At 53.6% G+C, this 19,376-nt stretch overlaps 1 protein-coding gene across 1 annotated transcript in view; it reads right to left on the reverse strand.

Annotated features, from left to right (window-relative positions):
* ZFC3H1 (zinc finger C3H1-type containing) overlaps positions 1–19,376 on the reverse strand; it is a 222,243-nt gene that overhangs the window by 156,124 nt on the left and 46,743 nt on the right.

Raw genomic sequence — 19,376 nt, forward strand, 5'->3', positions numbered from 1 at the left:
CACCTTGAAAGAGTAACATGACAATTCTCTGGATGTACATTAATATGGATATTGTTGTAAAGAAGGGAATTTTGTTTACTTACCGTAAATTCCTTTTCTTCTAGCTCCAATTGGGAGACCCAGACAATTGGGTGTATAGCTTCTGCCTCCGGAGGCCACACAAAGTATTACACTTAAAAGTGTAAAGCCCCTCCCCTTCTGCCTATACACCCCCCCCGTGCATCACGGGCTCCTCAGTTTTGGTGCAAAAGCAGGAAGGAGGAAACTTATAAATTGGTCTAAAGTAAATTCAATCCGAAAGAAGTTCGGAAAACTGAAAACCATTCAACATGAACAACATGTGTACACAAAGAACAACAGCCCGAAGGGAACAGGGGCGGGTGCTGGGTCTCCCAATTGGAGCTAGAAGAAAAGGAATTTACGGTAAGTAAACAAAATTCCCTTCTTCTTTGTCGCTCCATTGGGAGACCCAGACAATTGGGACGTCCAAAAGCAGTTCCTGGGTGGGTAAGATAATACCTCGTAATAGAGCCGTAAAACGGCCCCTACCTACAGGTGGGCAACCGCCGCCTGAAGGACTCGCCTACCTAGGCTGGCATCTGCCGAAGCATAGGTATGCACCTGATAGTGCTTCGTGAAAGTGTGCAGGCTCGACCAGGTAGCCGCCTGACACACCTGCTGAGCCGTAGCCTGGTGCCGCAAAGCCCAGGACGCACCCACGGCTCTGGTAGAATGGGCCTTCAGCCCTGAGGGAATCGGAAGCCCAGAAGAACGGTAAGCTTCGAGAATTGGTTCCTTGATCCACCGAGCCAGGGTTGATTTGGAAGCCTGTGACCCTTTACGCTGGCCAGCGACAAGGACAAAGAGTGCCTCCGAGCGGCGCAGGGGCGCCGTACGGGAAATGTAGATTCTGAGTGCTCTCACCAGATCTAACAAGTGCAAATCCTTTTCACATTGGTGAACTGGATGAGGATAAAAAGAAGGTAAGGAGATATCCTGATTGAGATGAAAGGGGGATACCACCTTAGGGAGAAATTCCGGAACCGGACGCAGAACCACCTTGTCCTGGTGAAACACCAGGAAAGGGGCTTTGCATGACAGCGCTGCTAGCTCAGACACTCTCCGAAGTGATGTGACTGCTACTAGGAAGACCACTTTCTGCGAAAGGCGTGAAAGAGAAATATCCTTCATTGGCTCGAAAGGTGGTTTCTGAAGAGCCATCAGCACCCTGTTCAGATCCCAGGGTTCTAACGGACGCTTGTAAGGAGGGACTATGTGACAAACCCCCTGCAGGAACGTGCGTACCTGTGGAAGTCTGGCTAGGCGCTTCTGAAAAAACACAGAGAGTGCTGAGACTTGTCCCTTAAGGGAGCCGAGCGACAAACCCTTTTCCAATCCGGATTGAAGGAAGGAAAGAAAAGTGGGCAAGGCAAATGGCCAGGGAGTAAAACCCTGATCAGAGCACCAGGATAAGAATATTCTCCACGTCCTGTGGTAGATCTTGGCGGACGTTGGTTTCCTAGCCTGTCTCATAGTGGCAATGACCTCTTGAGATAACCCTGAAGACGCTAGGATCCAGGACTCAATGGCCACACAGTCAGGTTGAGGGCCGCAGAATTCAGATGGAAAAACGGCCCTTGAGACAGCAAGTCTGGTCGGTCTGGTAGTGCCCACGGTTGGCCCACCGTGAGATGCCACAGATCCGGGTACCACGACCTCCTCGGCCAGTCTGGAGCGACGAGGATGGCGCGGCGGCAGTCGGACCTGATCTTGCGTAACACTCTGGGCAACAGTGCCAGAGGAGGAAACACATAAGGCAGTTGAAACTGCGACCAATCCTGAACTAAGGCGTCTGCCGCCAGAGCTCTGTGATCTTGAGACCGTGCCATGAATGCCGGGACCTTGTTGTTGTGCCGGGACGCCATTAGGTCGACGTCCGGCATCCCCCAGCGGCAACAGATCTCTTGAAACACGTCCGGGTGAAGGGACCATTCCCCTGCGTCCATGCCCTGGCGACTGAGAAAGTCTGCTTCCCAGTTTTCTACGCCCGGGATGTGGACTGCGGATATGGTGGAGGCTGTGGCTTCCACCCACAGCAGAATCCGCCGGACTTCCTGGAAGGCTTGCCGACTGCGTGTTCCGCCTTGGTGGTTGATGTATGCCACCGCGGTGGAGTTGTCCGACTGAATTCGGATCTGCTTGCCTTCCAGCCACGGCTGGAACGCCTTTAGGGCAAGATACACTGCCCTTATCTCCAGAACATTGATCTGAAGGGAGGACTCTGGCTGAGTCCAGGTACCCTGAGCCCTGTGGTGGAGAAAGACCGCTCCCCACCCTGACAGACTCGCGTCCGTCGTGACCACCGCCCAGGATGGGGGTAGGAAGGATTTCCCCTTCGACAATGAAGTGGGAAGAAGCCACCACCGAAGGGAGGCTTTGGCTGCCTGAGAAAGGGAGACGTTCCTGTCGAGGGACGCCGACTTCCTGTCCCATTTGCGGAGAATGTCCCATTGAAGTGGACGCAGATGAAACTGCGCAAAAGGAACTGCCTCCATTGCTGCTACCATCTTCCCTAGGAAGTGCATGAGGCGCCTCAAGGGGTGTGACTGACCTTGAAGGAGAGATTGCACCCCTGTCTGTAGTGAACGCTGTTTGTCCAGCGGAAGCTTCACTATCGCTGAGAGAGTATGAAACTCCATGCCAAGATATGTCAGTGATTGGGCCGGTGTCAGATTTGACTTTGGGAAATTGATGATCCACCCGAATCTCTGGAGAGTCTCCAGAGCAATGTTCAGGCTGTGTTGGCATGCCACTTGAGAGGGTGCCTTGACAAGCAGATCGTCTAAGTAAGGGATCACCGAGTGTCCCTGAGAGTGTAGGACTGCTACTACTGTTGCCATGACCTTGGTGAAAACCCGTGGGGCTGTCGCCAGGCCGAAAGGCAGTGCCACGAACTGAAGGTGTTCGTCCCCTATGGCGAAACGCAGGAAGCGTTGATGCTTTGGTGCAATCGGTACGTGGAGATAAGCATCTTTGATGTCGATTGATGCTAGGAAATCTCCTTGGGACATTGAGGCGATGACGGAGCGGAGCGATTCCATGCGGAACCGCCTGGTTTTTACGTGTTTGTTGAGCAGTTTTAGGTCCAGAACAGGACGGAAAGATCCGTCCTTTTTTGGCACCACAAACAAGTTGGAGTAAAAACCGTGACCCTGTTGCTGAAGAGGAACAGGGATCACCACTCCTTCTGCCTTCAGAGTGCACACCGCCTGAAGAAGAGCGTCGGCTCGCTCGGGGGGCGGAGATGTTCTGAAGAATCGAGTCGGAGGACGAGAGCTGAACTCTATCCTGTAACCGTGAGACAGAATGTCTCTCACCCAACGGTCTTGTACCTGTGGCAGCCAGGCGTCGCAAAAGCGGGAGAGCCTGCCACCGACCGAGGATGCGGTGTGAAGAGGCCGAAAGTCATGAGGAAGCCGCTTTGGGCGCGGTTCCTCCGGCAGTCTTTTTAGGACGTGACTTAGACCGCCATGAATCGGAGTCCCTCTGACCCTTCTGTGGCCTGTTGGACGAGGAGAATTGAGACCTGCCCGCGGGCCGAAAGGACCGAAACCTCGATTGTACCTTCCGTTGTTGAGGTCTGTTTGGTTTGGACTGGGGTAAGGATGAGTCCTTTCCCTTGGATTGTTTAATGATTTCATCCAATCGCTCACCAAACAGGCGGTCGCCAGAAAATGGCAAACCGGTTAAGAACTTTTTGGAAGCAGAGTCCGCCTTCCATTCACGTAGCCACATGGCCCTGCGGACTGCCACCGAATTGGCGGAAGCTACCGCCGTACGGCTCGCAGAGTCCAAGACAGCATTAATGGCGTAGGACGCAAACGCCGACGCCTGAGAGGTTAAGGACACCACCTGCGGAGCAGAGGCACATGTGACTGCATTAATCTGCGAGTGACAAGCTGAGATAGCTTGGAGTGCCCATACGGCTGCGAATGCCGGAGCAAAGGACGCGCCGATAGCTTCATAGATTGATTTCAACCAGAGTTCCATCTGTCTGTCAGTGGCATCTTTGAGTGAAGCCCCATCCTCCACGGCAACTATGGATCTAGCCGCCAGTCTGGAGACTGGAGGATCCACCTTGGGACACTGAGCCCAACCCTTGACAACGTCAGGGGGGAAGGGATAACGTGTGTCCTTAAGGCGCTTAGAAAAGCGCTTATCTGGACAAGCTCGGTGCTTCTGGACTGCCTCTCTGAAGTCGGAGTGATCCAGAAACGTACTCATTGTACGCTTGGGAAATCTAAAACGGAATTTCTCCTGCTGAGAAGCTGACTCCTCAATTGGAGGAGCTGGGGGAGAAAGATCCAACACCTGATTGATGGACGCTATAAGTTCATTCACTATGGCGTCTCCTTCAGGTGTATCTAGGTTGAGAGCGGCCTCAGGATCAGAATCCTGATCTGCCACCTCCGCTTCATCCTCTAGAGAGTCCTCCTGCTGAGACCCTGAGCAGTGTGATGAAGTCGAGGGAATTTCCCAGCGAGCCCGCTTAGGCGGTCTGGGACTGCGGTCCGTGTCAGAGACCTCACCCTGGGACCTATGAGTCACCCCAGGAGCACTTTGCTGCTCCAACCGAGGGGGGCCTGGGGTCAATGATTCAACAGTGCCCGGGGCCTGTGTTACCGGCCTGGACTGCAAGGCTTCCAGTATCTTAGCAGACCATTTATCCATACTCTCAGACAGTTTGTCAGCAAATACTGCAAAGTCCGTCCCTGTCACCTGGACAGTGGTAGCAGGTGGTTCCACTTGGGCCACCAGTAGCAGGGGCTCCGGCTGAGTAAGTGCCACAGGGGCCGAGCATTGCACACAATGAGGGTCGGTGGAACCTGCCGGTAGTATAGCCGCACATGAGGTACAGGTTGCAAAGTAAGCCTGTGCTTTGGCACCCTTGCTTTTTGCGGACGACATGCTGTTGTCTCCTCTGAATACAATCCAGGAGGGTATATAGCCAAAAATCAACAGTGCGACCGTACAGAGTAAATGTATAGCATATAAGCATATATATATATATACACACTTCGGCACTCAGGGGGGCCAGCACCTAGCAACAGGTGCTGCTTACCGACCGCCCAAAGCGGTTGTGTGACCACCAGATTCCCTGCCTGGGCCTCCCAGAGCCGTGTTGTCTCTCCTCTCCAGCTTCAGAAGTGCTGACAGGAATGGCTGCCGGCGTTCTGTGAGGAGGAGGGGGCCGTGGGCGTGCCCTAGAAAGTGCGGGAATCTGGTGCCCCACGGTGCTCAGTGAGGGGGGAGGAGGATACAAAGTATGCTCCAGCCCTCAGCGCTGACGTCCTGTGCAGCGTCCCGCCCTTCCCCTGACTGGCAGGTCCGGGGGCGGGAATATGCGATACTAGGCCGCAAAAGCCGGGGACTAAAGTTATAAGCGCGGCCGGCAAATAAGCGCGGTCGGCGCGGTAGTCCCCGGCGCACTTACACACCCAGCAGTGCTGCAGTGTGTATGGCACAAGCGCTCCATGCGCCGTCCCCAAGGGGATACAGAGTACCTCACAGTAGCAGGGCCTTGTCTCTGACGATACCCGGCTCCTGTCCAGCAGATTCCCCAGGGGCTGCGGAGGGAGCACGGTCCCAGTGCCTGGAGACCGATTAGGATCCCACTTCACCCAGAGCCCTTAAGGGATGGGGAAGGAAAACAGCATGTGGCTCCTGCCTATGTACCCGCAATGGGTACCTCAACCTTAACAGCACCGCCGACCAGAGTGGGGTGAGAAGGGAGCATGCTGGGGGCCCTGTTATGGGCCCTCTTTTCTTCCATCCGATATAGTCAGCAGCTGCTGCTGACTAAATTGTGGAGCTATGCGTGTATGTGTGCCTCCTTCGCACAAAGCATAAAAACTGAGGAGCCCGTGATGCACGGGGGGGTGTATAGGCAGAAGGGGAGGGGCTTTACACTTTTAAGTGTAATACTTTGTGTGGCCTCCGGAGGCAGAAGCTATACACCCAATTGTCTGGGTCTCCCAATGGAGCGACAAAGAAAATGGCACTATCACTATACTAATAAGGGCAGATCTGGCCAGGCTCAGCAGTACAGGACATGTCTCCAGCAGACAATACCAGCAGGAGAACACTTGTGTGGGGACAGTCTGCTGCTGGTACTAGTAATATAGAGATTACAAGAAGAGAAAACAGGATGGTCATAATGGGGCTGTCTCACCACGGACAACTTTCTTTATATCAGTGTGACTGTGGCGATCAGCTGATTCCTGCACGTCCGATTTTAAAAGGCACGGATTTTCTCAGCAAAGTCTGCATCCTGTTAAGATATTTTCCGTTCAACTCCTCTACAGGAAAAAATGTGGTACTGCAAGATGACTAGTCCTAAATGGCTGAGATATCATATGGACAGCCCGAGCTCAAGCTTGTAGGTGAATCCTAGGTCATCCACAACGCAAAGTAGAGTTGTGATAAGGCTATTGCTAATTGCTCAATTCTGAAGTTGTTACTCAATCATAATATACAGCGCGTGTGCGCATGCACACACACACACACACACACACACACACACACACACACACACACACACACACACACTATCAGGGGATCAGAGGAAGCTACTCAACATTGCCTACATAAATACAGACACTAAGATTGTCTAATATAAAAAGAGTGTGGCTGTATGTCTATAGTACACACACAAACAATACTCCAATTGCATATTCTCAATAGTATACACACACACTACACTCCACCTATTACTCATCCTCTTTAGTATACCCACATACTCTATGCATTACCTACCCATTATAGTTAGTGATGAGTGTGCTTGCCACTGCTTGTTAATCCATCGAGCATAGGGGTGCTTTGACAACTCCAGTGCTGAGTATAATGGAAGTCAATGGGAAACGCCAGCATTTTTAAACTGCTATGCTCGATCAAGTAACAAACTTACTCGCTCATCGTTAGTATACACAGACACACACACACACACACACACAGACACACACACACACACACAACCCTCCATCGCACATACATTATACTCCACCAATTACCTATCCTCTAATGGTATAAACAGATTACACTCCATAAATTAACTATACTCTATAGTATATACACACACGCACGCACGCACGCACGCACTAATGATTATGTACCATTGCTGGAAAAGTCTTCTGCATGGGACAAAAGACATGATGACTACACAACATCACTTCGGTGAACTGATGCTCTGCACAGCCTAAGACAGAAGCAGTGCTCAGGATGAACAGGAGAAAGTTGAGTGTTTCCCCCCCCATATATGTATGGGAAGTTTGCATGCACTTACGTGGCTATGTGGGAGGGGGCTCACGCTGTATACAGTGTGGCTACATGGGGGGCTCACGCTGTATAGCAAGCTATGTGAGGGCTCACTGTATATGGGGGCCATGCGTGGGCTCATACTGTATCTTGGGCAGGGGGGGGGGGGGGGTTGTGAGTCAGTATTGTGCAGAATTAACTATTCAAAGTGATATAAAGAGAATTTTGTTTACTTACCGTAAATTCATTTTCTTATAGTTCCGTAATGGGAGACCCAGACCATGGGTGTTTAGCTTCTACCTCTGGAGGACACACAAAGTACTAAACTTAAAAGTGTAGCTCCTCCCCCTGAGCCTATACACCCCCTGGTGAGCAGACCCAGCCAGTTTAGTGCAAAAGCTGAAGGAGAATAGCCACCCACAAGTAGGACAGAGCAATAGCCGGAACAACCGGAAACTCTGTCCACGACAACAGCCGGTGATAACACGCGGAACAAGAAAAGTGCCAACAGGCAACAGGGAGGGTGCTGGGTCTCCCATTACGGAACTATAAGAAAAAGAATTTACGGTAAGTAAACAAAATTCTCTTTTTTTTCATCGTTCCTATGGGAGACCCAGACCATGGGACGTCTCAAAGCAGTCCCTGGGTGGGAATAAACAGAAAAACTAAGAAGTAGGCAGAACCTAACTTCACAAATGGGCGACAGCCGCCTGAAGGATGCGTCTGCCCAAGCTCGCATCTGCCGAAGCATGAGCATGCACTTGGTAGTGCTTCGAAAAGGTATGCAGGCTAGTCCAAGTGGCAGCCTGACAGACTTGTTGAGCCGTAGCCCAAGAGGCACCAACAGCTCTGGTCGAATGTGCCTTGATCCCTGGTGGGGGAGGCACCTGAGAACTCTGGTAGGAGTCCGAAATGGTCGATCTGATCCAACGGGCTAAAGTCGGCTTAGAAGCAGAGAGACCCTTGCGCCGACCTGCGGTTAGCACAAAAAGAGAAGTGCACCGCCTAATAGAAACGGTGCGAGACACATAGATCCGGAGCGCCCGCACCAGATCCAGAGTATGCAGCGCTTTTTCAAAGCGATGAACAGGAGCCGGACAAAAGGAAGGTAGGGTAATGTCCTGGTTAAGATGGAAAGGAGAGACCACCTTAGGAAGAAAGTCCGGAGTCGGACGGAGAACCACCTTGTCTTGATGAAACACTAAAAAAGGTGACTCCGAAGAGAGCGCGGCCAAATCAGAGACTCTCCTGAGGGAAGTTATGGCCACCAGAAAAACCACTTTCTGAGAAAGACGATGCAAAGAGACCTCCCTAAGAGGCTCAAAGGGGGTTTTCTGCAAAACCGTGAGAACTAAATTAAAGGTCCCAGGGATCCAACGGCCGCCGGTAAGGCGGAATGATGTGAGACGCGCCTTGCATAAAGGTGCGGACCTGAGTCAGCCGAGCGAGACGCCGCTGGAACTGTACTGACAGAGCTGAGACTTGTCCCTTGAGAGAGTTGAGGGACAGTCCTAGCTGCAGACCGGACTGTAGAAAAGACAGAAGGGTCGGCAAGGAGAATGGCCAAGGAGGATGGTCGGTAGAGCGACACCATGACAGGAAAATTTTCCAAGTCCTGTGATAGATCTTAGCGGAGGAAGACTTACGGGCCCAAGTCATAGTGGAGATGACTTCAGGAGGAATACCAGAAGCCGTCAAAATCCAGAACTCAAGAGCCACGCCGTCCATTTGAGAGCCGCAGAATTCAGGCGGAAAAACGGACCTTGTGAGAGAAGGTCTGGACGGTCCGGGAGATGCCACGGCATCTCTACGGACAGATGAAGCAGGTCTGGATACCAAGCTCGCCTGGGCCAGTCCGGTGCAATGAGGATGACTCGACAGCCCTCCATTCTGATCTTGCGCAGAACTCTGGGCAAGAGAGCTAGAGGGGGAAACATGTAGGACAGACGAAACTGGGACCAGTCTTGAACCAGTGCGTCCACCGCGAATGCCTGAGGGTCGTGGGAGCGAGCCACGTAAACGGGAACCTTGTTGTTGAGACGAGATGCCATTAGATCCACGTCCGGAGTGCCCCATTTGCGGCAGATTGACTGGAACACTGCCGGGTGTAGGGACCACTCGCCACCGTCCACGGTTTGACGGCTGAGATAATCTGCCTCCCAGTTTTCCACGCCTGGGATGTGGACTGCGGATATGGTGGACTTGGAGTCCTCCGTCCATTGAAGGATGCGTTGAACCTCCAACATTGCCAGGCGGCTGCGTGTCCCGCCTTGGTGATTGATGTAGGCAACCGCTGTCGTGTTGTTTGACTGGACTCGAACGTGCCTTCCCGCCAACAGGTGGGGAAAAGCTTGGAGAGCTAGAAGCACGGCTCTGGTTTCCAGCACATTGATTGGAAGGGCTGACTCGGACGGAGTCCAAGTGCCCTGCGCTCTGTGGTGGAGATATACCGCTCCCCAGCCGGATAGACTGGCATCCATGGTGAGAATCACCCAGGACGGGGCCAGGAAAAAGCGCCCCTGGGACAGGGAGAGAGGCCGAAGCCACCACTGAAGAGAGCTCCTGGTTTGTGGCGACAGAGCCACTAACCTGTGTAAGGAGGAAGGCTGCTTGTCCCAACAGCGGAGAATGTCCAGCTGCAGGGGGCGCAGATGGAACTGGGCAAAGGGAACAGCCTCCATGAACGCCACCATTTGACCCAGCACCTGCATCAACCACCTGAGGGTATAACGGCGGGGCCTCAGCAGAGAGCGCACCGCTAGCTGAAGGGACTGCTGTTTGACTAAGGGCAACTTCACAAGTGCGGACAAGGTCTCGAACTGCATCCCTAGGTTCGTTAGACTCTGGGTCGGAGTCAGAGTGGATTTGGGCAGATTGACCAGCCACCCGAATTGAGCCAGAGTGGAGAGAGTGAGCGAGACACTCCGCTGACAATCTGCGCTGGATGAAGCCTTGACTAGAAGGTCGTCCAGGTAAGGAATTACTGCCAACCCCTGGAGGTGCAGAACTGCAATCACTGCTGCCATGACCTTGGTGAATACCCGAGGGGCGGTGGCCAACCCGAAGGGAAGAGCCACGAATTGGAAATGATCTTCTCCTACTGCAAAACGTAGCCAACGCTGGTGAGACACTGCAATTGGCACATGCAGATAGGCATCTCTGATGTCGATGGATGCCAGGAAATCCCCTTGGGACATAGAGGCAATGACTGATCGCAGAGACTCCATGCGAAAAGGCCGCACCTGAACATGCTTGTTGAGAAGCTTCAGATCCAGGATGGGCCAGAAGGTACCGTCCTTTTTGGGAACTAGGAAGAGATTTGAGTAGAAACCTCTGAACCGTTCCCGAGCGGGAACCGGTACAATCACTCCGTTTGCCTGCAAGGATGCCACGGCCTGTGAGAAGGCGGCGGCCTTGGAACAGGGAGGAGTTGAGAGAAAAAATCTGTTTGGCGGACTGGAAGAGAATTCTATCCTGTAGCCGTGGGAGATGATATCTCTCACCCACTGATCGGAGACGTGTTGAAACCAAGCGTCGCCAAAGTGGGAGAGCCTGCCACCGACTAAGGACGTCGCTGGAGCGGACAGATAGTCACGAGGAGGCTGCCTTGGTGGCAGCAGCTCCTGCGGTCTTCTGTGGACGCGCTTTAGGGCGCCAGTTGGATTTCTGGTCCTTGGCTCAGTTAGCGGACAAGGCTAAGGGCTTAGAGGACGACCAGTTGGAGGAACGAAAGGAACGAAACCTCGACTGATTCCTACCCTGGGCAGGTTTCCTGGCTTTGGTTTGCGGCATGGAAGTACTCTTCCCGCCAGTAGCTTCTTTAATGATTTCATCCAGCTGTTCACCAAACAGCCGGGACCCAGCAAAAGGGAGTCCAGCAAGGTACTTCTTTGAAGAAGCATCTGCCTTCCACTCTCGAAGCCACAAGATTCTGCGGATAGCGAGGGAATTAGCCGAAGCCACCGCAGTGCGGTGAGAAGCCTGCAGCATGGCAGACATGGCATAGGATGAAAGAAGGGAATTTTGTTTACTTACCGTAAATTCCTTTTCTTCTAGCTCCAATTGGGAGACCCAGACAATTGGGTGTATAGCTTCTGCCTCCGGAGGCCACACAAAGTATTACACTTAAAAGTGTAAAGCCCCTCCCCTTCTGCCTATACACCCCCCCGTGCATCACGGGCTCCTCAGTTTTGGTGCAAAAGCAGGAAGGAGGAAACTTATAAATTGGTTTAAAGTAAATTCAATCCGAAGGAAGTTCGGAGAACTGAAAACCATTCAACATGAACAACATGTGTACACAAAGAACAACAGCCCGAAGGGAACAGGGGCGGGTGCTGGGTCTCCCAATTGGAGCTAGAAGAAAAGGAATTTACGGTAAGTAAACAAAATTCCCTTCTTCTTTGTCGCTCCATTGGGAAACCCAGACAATTGGGACGTCCAAAAGCAGTCCCTGGGTGGGTAAAATAATACCTCGTAATAGAGCCGTAAAACGGCCCCTTCCTACAGGTGGGCAACCGCCGCCTGAAGGACTCGCCTACCTAGGCTGGCATCTGCCGAAGCATAGGTATGCACCTGATAGTGCTTCGTGAAAGTGTGCAGGCTCGACCAGGTAGCCGCCTGACACACCTGCTGAGCCGTAGCCTGGTGCCGCAAAGCCCAGGACGCACCCACGGCTCTGGTAGAATGGGCCTTCAGCCCTGAGGGAACCGGAAGCCCAGAAGAACGGTAGGCTTCGAGAATTGGTTCCTTGATCCACCGAGCCAGGGTTGATTTGGAAGCCTGTGACCCTTTACGCTGGCCAGCGACAAGGACAAAGAGCGCATCCGAGCGGCGCAGGGGCGCCGTACGAGAAATGTAGAGTCTGAGTGCTCTCACCAGATCTAACAAGTGCAAATCCTTTTCACATTGGTGAACTGGATGAGGACAAAAAGAAGGTAAGGAGATATCCTGATTGAGATGAAAGGGGGATACCACCGTAGGGAGAAATTCCGGAACCGGACACAGAACCACCTTGTCCTGGTGAAACACCAGGAAAGGGGCTTTGCATGACAGCGCTGCTAGCTCAGACACTCTCCGAAGTGATGTGACTGCTACTAGGAAGACCACTTTCTGCGAAAGGCGTGAAAGAGAAACATCCTTCATTGGCTCGAAAGGTGGTTTCTGAAGAGCCATCAGCACCCTGTTCAGATCCCAGGGTTCTAACGGACGCTTGTAAGGAGGGACTATGTGACAAACCCCCTGCAGGAACGTGCGTACCTGTGGAAGTCTGGCTAGGCGCTTCTGAAAAAACACAGAGAGTGCTGAGACTTGTCCCTTAAGGGAGCCGAGCGACAAACCCTTTTCCAATCCGGATTGAAGGAAGGAAAGAAAAGTGGGCAAGGCAAATGGCCAGGGAGTAAAACCCTGATCAGAGCACCAGGATAAGAATATCCTCCACGTCCTGTGGTAGATCTTGGCGGACGTTGGTTTCCTGGCCTGTCTCATAGTGGCAATGACCTCTTGAGATAACCCTGAAGACGCTAGGATCCAGGACTCAATGGCCACACAGTCAGGTTGAGGGCCGCAGAATTCAGATGGAAAAACGGCCCTTGAGACAGCAAGTCTGGTCGGTCTGGTAGTGCCCACGGTTGGCCCACCGTGAGATGCCACAGATCCGGGTACCACGACCTCCTCGGCCAGTCTGGCGTGACGAGGATGGCGCGGCGGCAGTCGGACCTGATCTTGCGTAACACTCTGGGCAACAGTGCCAGAGGAGGAAACACATAAGGCAGTTGAAACTGCGACCAATCCTGAACTAATGCGTCTGCCGCCAGAGCTCTGTGATCTTGAGACCGTGCCATGAATGTCGGGACCTTGTTGTTGTGCCGGGACGCCATTAGGTCGACGTCCGGCATCCCCCAGCGGCAACAGATCTCTTGAAACACGTCCGGGTGAAGGGACCATTCCCCTGCGTCCATGCCCTGGCGACTGAGAAAGTCTGCTTCCCAGTTTTCTACGCCCGGGATGTGAACTGCGGATATGGTGGAGGCTGTGGCTTCCACCCACAGCAGAATCCGCCGGACTTCCTGGAAGGCTTGCCGACTGCGTGTTCTGCCTTGGTGGTTGATGTATGCCACCGCGGTGGAGTTGTCCGACTGAATTCGGATCTGCTTGCCTTCCAGCCACGGCTGGAACGCCTTTAGGGCAAGATACACTGCCCTTATCTCCAGAACATTGATCTGAAGGGAGGACTCTGGCTGAGTCCAGGTACCCTGAGCCCTGTGGTGGAGAAAGACCGCTCCCCACCCTGACAGACTCGCGTCCGTCGTGACCACCGCCCAGGATGGGGGTAGGAAGGATTTCCCCTTCGACAATGAAGTGGGAAGAAGCCACCACCGAAGGGAGGCTTTGGCTGCCTGAGAAAGGGAGACGTTCCTGTCGAGGGACGTCGACTTCCTGTCCCATTTGCGGAGAATGTCCCATTGAAGTGGACGCAGATGAAACTGAGCAAAAGGAACTGCCTCCATTGCTGCCACCATCTTCCCTAGGAAGTGCATGAGGCGCCTCAAGGGGTGTGACTGGCTTTGAAGGAGAGATTGCACCCCTGTCTGTAGTGAACGCTGTTTGTCCAGCGGAAGCTTCACTATCGCTGAGAGAGTATGAAACTCCATGCCAAGATATGTCAGTGATTGGGCCGGTGTCAGATTTGACTTTGGGAAATTGATGATCCACCCGAATCTCTGGAGAGTCTCCAGAGCAATGTTCAGGCTGTGTTGGCATGCCACTCGAGAGGGTGCCTTGACAAGCAGATCGTCTAAGTAAGGGATCACCGAGTGTCCCTGAGAGTGTAGGACTGCTACCACTGTTGCCATGACCTTGGTGAAGACCCGTGGGGCTGTCGCCAGGCCGAAAGGCAGTGCCACGAACTGAAGGTGTTCGTCCCCTATGGCGAAACGCAGGAAGCGTTGATGCTTTGGTGCAATCGGTACGTGGAGATAAGCATCTTTGATGTCGATTGATGCTAGGAAATCTCCTTGGGACATTGAGGCGATGACGGAGCGGAGCGATTCCATCCGGAACCGCCTGGTTTTTACGTGTTTGTTGAGTAGTTTTAGGTCCAGAACAGGACGGAAAGATCCGTCCTTTTTTGGCACCACAAACAAGTTGGAGTAAAAACCGTGACCCTGTTGCTGAAGAGGAACAGGGATCACCACTCCTTCTGCCTTCAGAGTGCACACCGCCTGAAGAAGAGCATCGGCTCGCTCGGGGGGCGGAGATGTTCTGAAGAATCGAGTCGGAGGACGAGAGCTGAACTCTATCCTGTAACCGTGAGACAGAATGTCTCTCACCCAACGGTCTTGTACCTGTGGCAGCCAGGCGTCGCAAAAGCGGGAGAGCCTGCCACCGACCGAGGATGCGGTGTGAAGAGGCCGAAAGTCATGAGGAAGCCGCTTTGGGCGCGGTTCCTCCGGCAGTCTTTTTAGGACGTGACTTAGACCGCCATGAATCGGAGTTCCTCTGACCCTTCTGTGGCCTGTTGGACGAGGAGAATTGAGACCTGCCCGCGGGCCGAAAGGACCGAAACCTCGATTGTACCTTCCGTTGTTGAGGTCTGTTTGGTTTGGACTGGGGTAAGGATGAGTCCTTTCCCTTGGATTGTTTAATGATTTCATCCAATCGCTCACCAAACAGGCGGTCGCCAGAAAATGGCAAACCGGTTAAGAACTTTTTGGAAGCAGAGTCTGCCTTCCATTCACGTAGCCACATGGCCCTGCGGACTGCCACCGAATTGGCGGAAGCTACCGCCGTACGGCTCGCAGAGTCCAGGACAGCATTAATGGCGTAGGACGCAAACGCCGACGCCTGAGAGGTTAAGGACACCACCTGCGGAGCAGAGGCACGTGTGACTGCATTAATCTGCGAGTGACACGCTGAGATAGCTTGGAGTGCCCATACGGCTGCGAATGCCGGAGCAAAGGACGCGCCGATAGCTTCATAGATGGATTTCAACCAGAGCTCCATCTGTCTGTCAGTGGCATCTTTGAGTGAAGCCCCATCTTCCACTGCAACTATGGATCTAGCCGCCAGTCTGGAGACTGGAGGATCCATCTTGGGACACTGAGCCCAACCCTTGACAACGTCAGGGGGAAGGGATAACGTGTGTCCTTAAGGCGCTTAGAAAAGCGCTTATCTGGACAAGCTCGGTGCTTCTGGACTGCCTCTCTGAAGTCGGAGTGATCCAGAAACGTACTCATTGTACGTTTGGGAAACCTAAAACGGAATTTCTCCTGCTGAGAAGCTGACTCCTCAATTGGAGGAGCTGGGGGAGAAAGATCCAACACCTGATTGATGGACGCTTTAAGGTCATTCACTATGGCGTCTCCTTCAGGTGTATCTAGGTTGAGAGCGGCCTCAGGATCAGAATCCTGATCTGCCACCTCCGCTTCATCCTCTAGAGAGTCCTCCTGCTGAGACCCTGAGCAGTGTGATGAAGTCGAGGGAAGCTCCCAGCGAGCCGGCTTAGGCGGTCTGGGACTGCGGTCCGTGTCAGAGACCTCACCTTGGGACCTATGAGTCACCCCAGGAGCACTTTGCTGCTCCAACCGAGGGCGGCCTGGGGTCAATGATTCAACAGTGCCCGGGGCCTGTGTTACCGGCCTGGACTGCAAGGCTTCTAGTATCTTAGCAGACCATTTATCCATACTCTCAGAAAGTTTGTCAGCGAATACTGCAAACTCCGTCCCTGTCACCTGGACAGTGGTAGCAGGTGGTTCCACTTGGGCCACCAGTGGCAGAGGCTCCGGCTGAGTAAGTGCCACAGGGGCCGAGCATTGCACACAATGAGGGTAGGTGGAACCTGCCGGTAGCATAGCCGCACATGAGGTACAGGTTGCAAAGTAAGCCTGTGCTTTGGCACCCTTGCTTTTTGCGGACGACATGCTGTTGTCTCCTCTGAGTACAATCCGGGAGGGTATATAGCCAAAAACCAACAGTGCGACCGTACAGAGTAAATGTATAGCATATAAGCATATATATATATATATATACACACTTCGGCACCCAGGGGGGCCAGCACCTAGAAACAGGTGCTGCTTACCGACCGCCCAAAGCGGTTGTGTGACCACCAGATTCCCTGCCTGGGCCTCCCAGAGCCGTGTTGTCTCTCCTCTCCAGCTTCAGAAGTGCTGACAGGAATGGCTGCCGGCGTTCTGTGAGGAGGAGGGGGCCGTGGGCGTGCCCTAGAAAGTGCAGGAATCTGGTGCCCCACGGTGCTCAGTGAGGGGGGAGGAGGATACAAAGTATGCTCCAGCCCTCAGCGCTGACGTCCAGTGCAGCGTCCCGCCCTTCCCCTGACTGGCAGGCCCGGGGGCGGGAGTATGCGGTACTAGGCCGCAGAAGCCGGGGACTAAAGTTATAAGCGCGGCCGGCAAACAAGCGCGGTCAGCGCGGTAGTCCCGGCGCACTAACACACCCAGCAGTGCTGCAGCGTGTATGACACAAGCGCTCCATGCGCCGTCCCCAAGGGGACACAGAGTACCTCACAGTAGCAGGGCCTTGTCCCTGACGATACCCGGCTCCTGTCCAGCAGATTCCCCAGGGGCTGCGGAGGGAGCACGGTCCCAGTGCCTGGAGACCGATTAGGATCCCACTTCACCCAGAGCCCTTAAGGGATGGGGAAGGAAAACAGCATGTGGCTCCTGCCTATGTACCCGCAATGGGTACCTCAACCTTAACAGCACCGCCGACCAGAGTGGGGTGAGAAGGGAGCATGCCGGGGGCCCTGTTATGGGCCCTCTTTTCTTCCATCCCATATAGTCAGCAGCTGCTGCTGACTAAATTGTGGAGCTATGCGTGCATGTGTGCCTCCTTCGCACAAAGCATAAAAACTGAGGAGCCCGTGATGCACGGGGGGGGGGTGTATAGGCAGAAGGGGAGGGGCTTTACACTTTTAAGTGTAATACTTTGTGTGGCCTCCGGAGGCAGAAGCTATACACCCAATTGTCTGGGTCTCCCAATGGAGCGACAAAGAAAGGCCGAATCTTGGGAAGTTAAGGCATCCATTTCGGGCATAGATTCCCTAGTGAGGGAATGCATCTCCTCTAGAGAAGCAGAGATGGCTTTGAGAGCCCACACTGCTGCAAAAGTCGGAGAAAACGCGGCCCCCACCGCTTCATATACAGATTTGGCCAGAAGGTCAATCTGGCGGTCAGTGGAATCCTTAAGCGAAGTGCCATCAGCCACCGACACAACGGTCCGTGCTGCGAGCCTAGACACCGGAGGGTCTACACCTTTGGGGAGTGAGCCCACTCCTTGACCACCTCAGGTGGAAAGGGGAAACGGTCATCTGAACCACGCTTTGGGAAGAGTTTGTCAGGACAGGCCCTGGGTTTGGTCACAGCGGTCTGAAAACTGGGGTGGTTAAGGAACACACTCTTTGCTTTCTTAGGCAAGGTAAACTGGTCCTTTTCTGCCATAGAAGGTTGCTCCTCTGGTACTGGCGGATTGAGATCCAGCACAGAATTAATAGAAGCAATCAAGTCACTAAGATCTGAGTCACTTTCGGACAGATCAATGGGGTACATGGAGTTAGCCTCCGAGCCCCCTGTAAAGGCATCCTCCTCATCCTGCGAGTCAGCTCTGGAATCAGAGCCACGGGAGGAGGAGGGAGAGGGAACCCTGCGTCTCTTCCCAGAAGAACGGGGTCTGGGGCCTGATGATGAATCCTCTGTGAGCTCCGGTCCTGAAAGAGCCCTAGCAGCAGAGGCACCCTGTGAAGGGGGCTGATGCATACTCAGCAAGGTCTTGGACAGAAGTCCCATGGACTCAGCGAAGGACTGGGAGATAGACCTAGAAAAGATTCTACCCAAGCCGTGGGATCAGCCACAGAAGCAGGAGCAGCCTGAGAGACCACTGGGGGTGAGACTCCAGGCTGTGGCACCGCCAAGTGAGAGCAGGCATCACAATGTGGATAGGTGCTCGGTTCGGGCAGCAGGAGCTGACATGCAGTGCATACTGAATAAAGCTTTGGGGCCTTGCTCCTCGTGTGAGACATGCTGCTGGAGTGGGGGCTCTGCCAGAGAATGACCCCCAGAGAGTATATACAGAGGTCCACAACCGGAGACTGGTTGTGGCTTACCAGACCGCTGTGCTGTGTAGAGCGGTGTTGTGTGCCCTCCAGATCCCGAAGCCCGGACCTCCAAGCACAGCACTTCAGCAGGGATGCTGCAGACCAGCAAAGACTGAACGCAGAGAGAACGCTGAGAAAATGGCCGCCGGAGCAAAGAGAGGGGGCGGGACTTGCTTGAGGAGCGGGATCTGGAGGGCCATAGAGACCTACAGGGGAGGGGACACACACTGCAGTGGGGAGTGTCCCTCCCCTGTACAGAACGGGCCGCCGGGAGGAGCCGAGACTGTCCCTCTGCATGAGTGACATGCGAGGGCAGTGAAACCGAAACTAGGCCTCCGGCGAAGCCGGGGCCTAAATTTGAGCGGCGCGGCCGACGCGCAGGCACCATTGGCGCGGTTATCAGGCAACAGCTAGAGAACCCGCCGGAAGAAGGGAGTTTTGTTACTTACCGTAAATTCCTTTTCTTCTAGCTCCAATTGGGAGACCCAGACGATTGGGGTGTATAGCTACTGCCTCCGGAGGCCACACAAAGCATTACACTAAAAAGTGTAAGGCCCCTCCCCTTCTGGCTATACACCCCCCGTGGGATCACGGGCTTGCTCAGTTTTAGTGCTAAAGCAAGAAGGAGGAAAGCAAATAACTGGTTTAAACAAATTCAATCCGAAGTAACATCGGAGAACTGAAAACCGTTTAACATGAACAACATGTGTACCCGAACAACCAAAAATCCCGAAGGAAACAGGGCGGGTGCTGGGTCTCCCAATTGGAGCTAGAAGAAAAGGAATTTACGGTAAGTAACAAAATTCCCTTCTTCTTCGGCGCTCCATTGGGAGACCCAGACGATTGGGACGTCCAAAAGCAGTCCCTGGGTGGGTAAATTAATACCTCATGTTAGAGCTGTAAAACAGCCCTTCCCTACAAGGAGGCAACCGCCGCCTGCAGGACTCTCCTACCT

Source organism: Anomaloglossus baeobatrachus, chromosome 4, assembly GCF_048569485.1.
Source record: "Anomaloglossus baeobatrachus isolate aAnoBae1 chromosome 4, aAnoBae1.hap1, whole genome shotgun sequence".
Classification (NCBI taxonomy): domain Eukaryota; kingdom Metazoa; phylum Chordata; class Amphibia; order Anura; family Aromobatidae; genus Anomaloglossus; species Anomaloglossus baeobatrachus.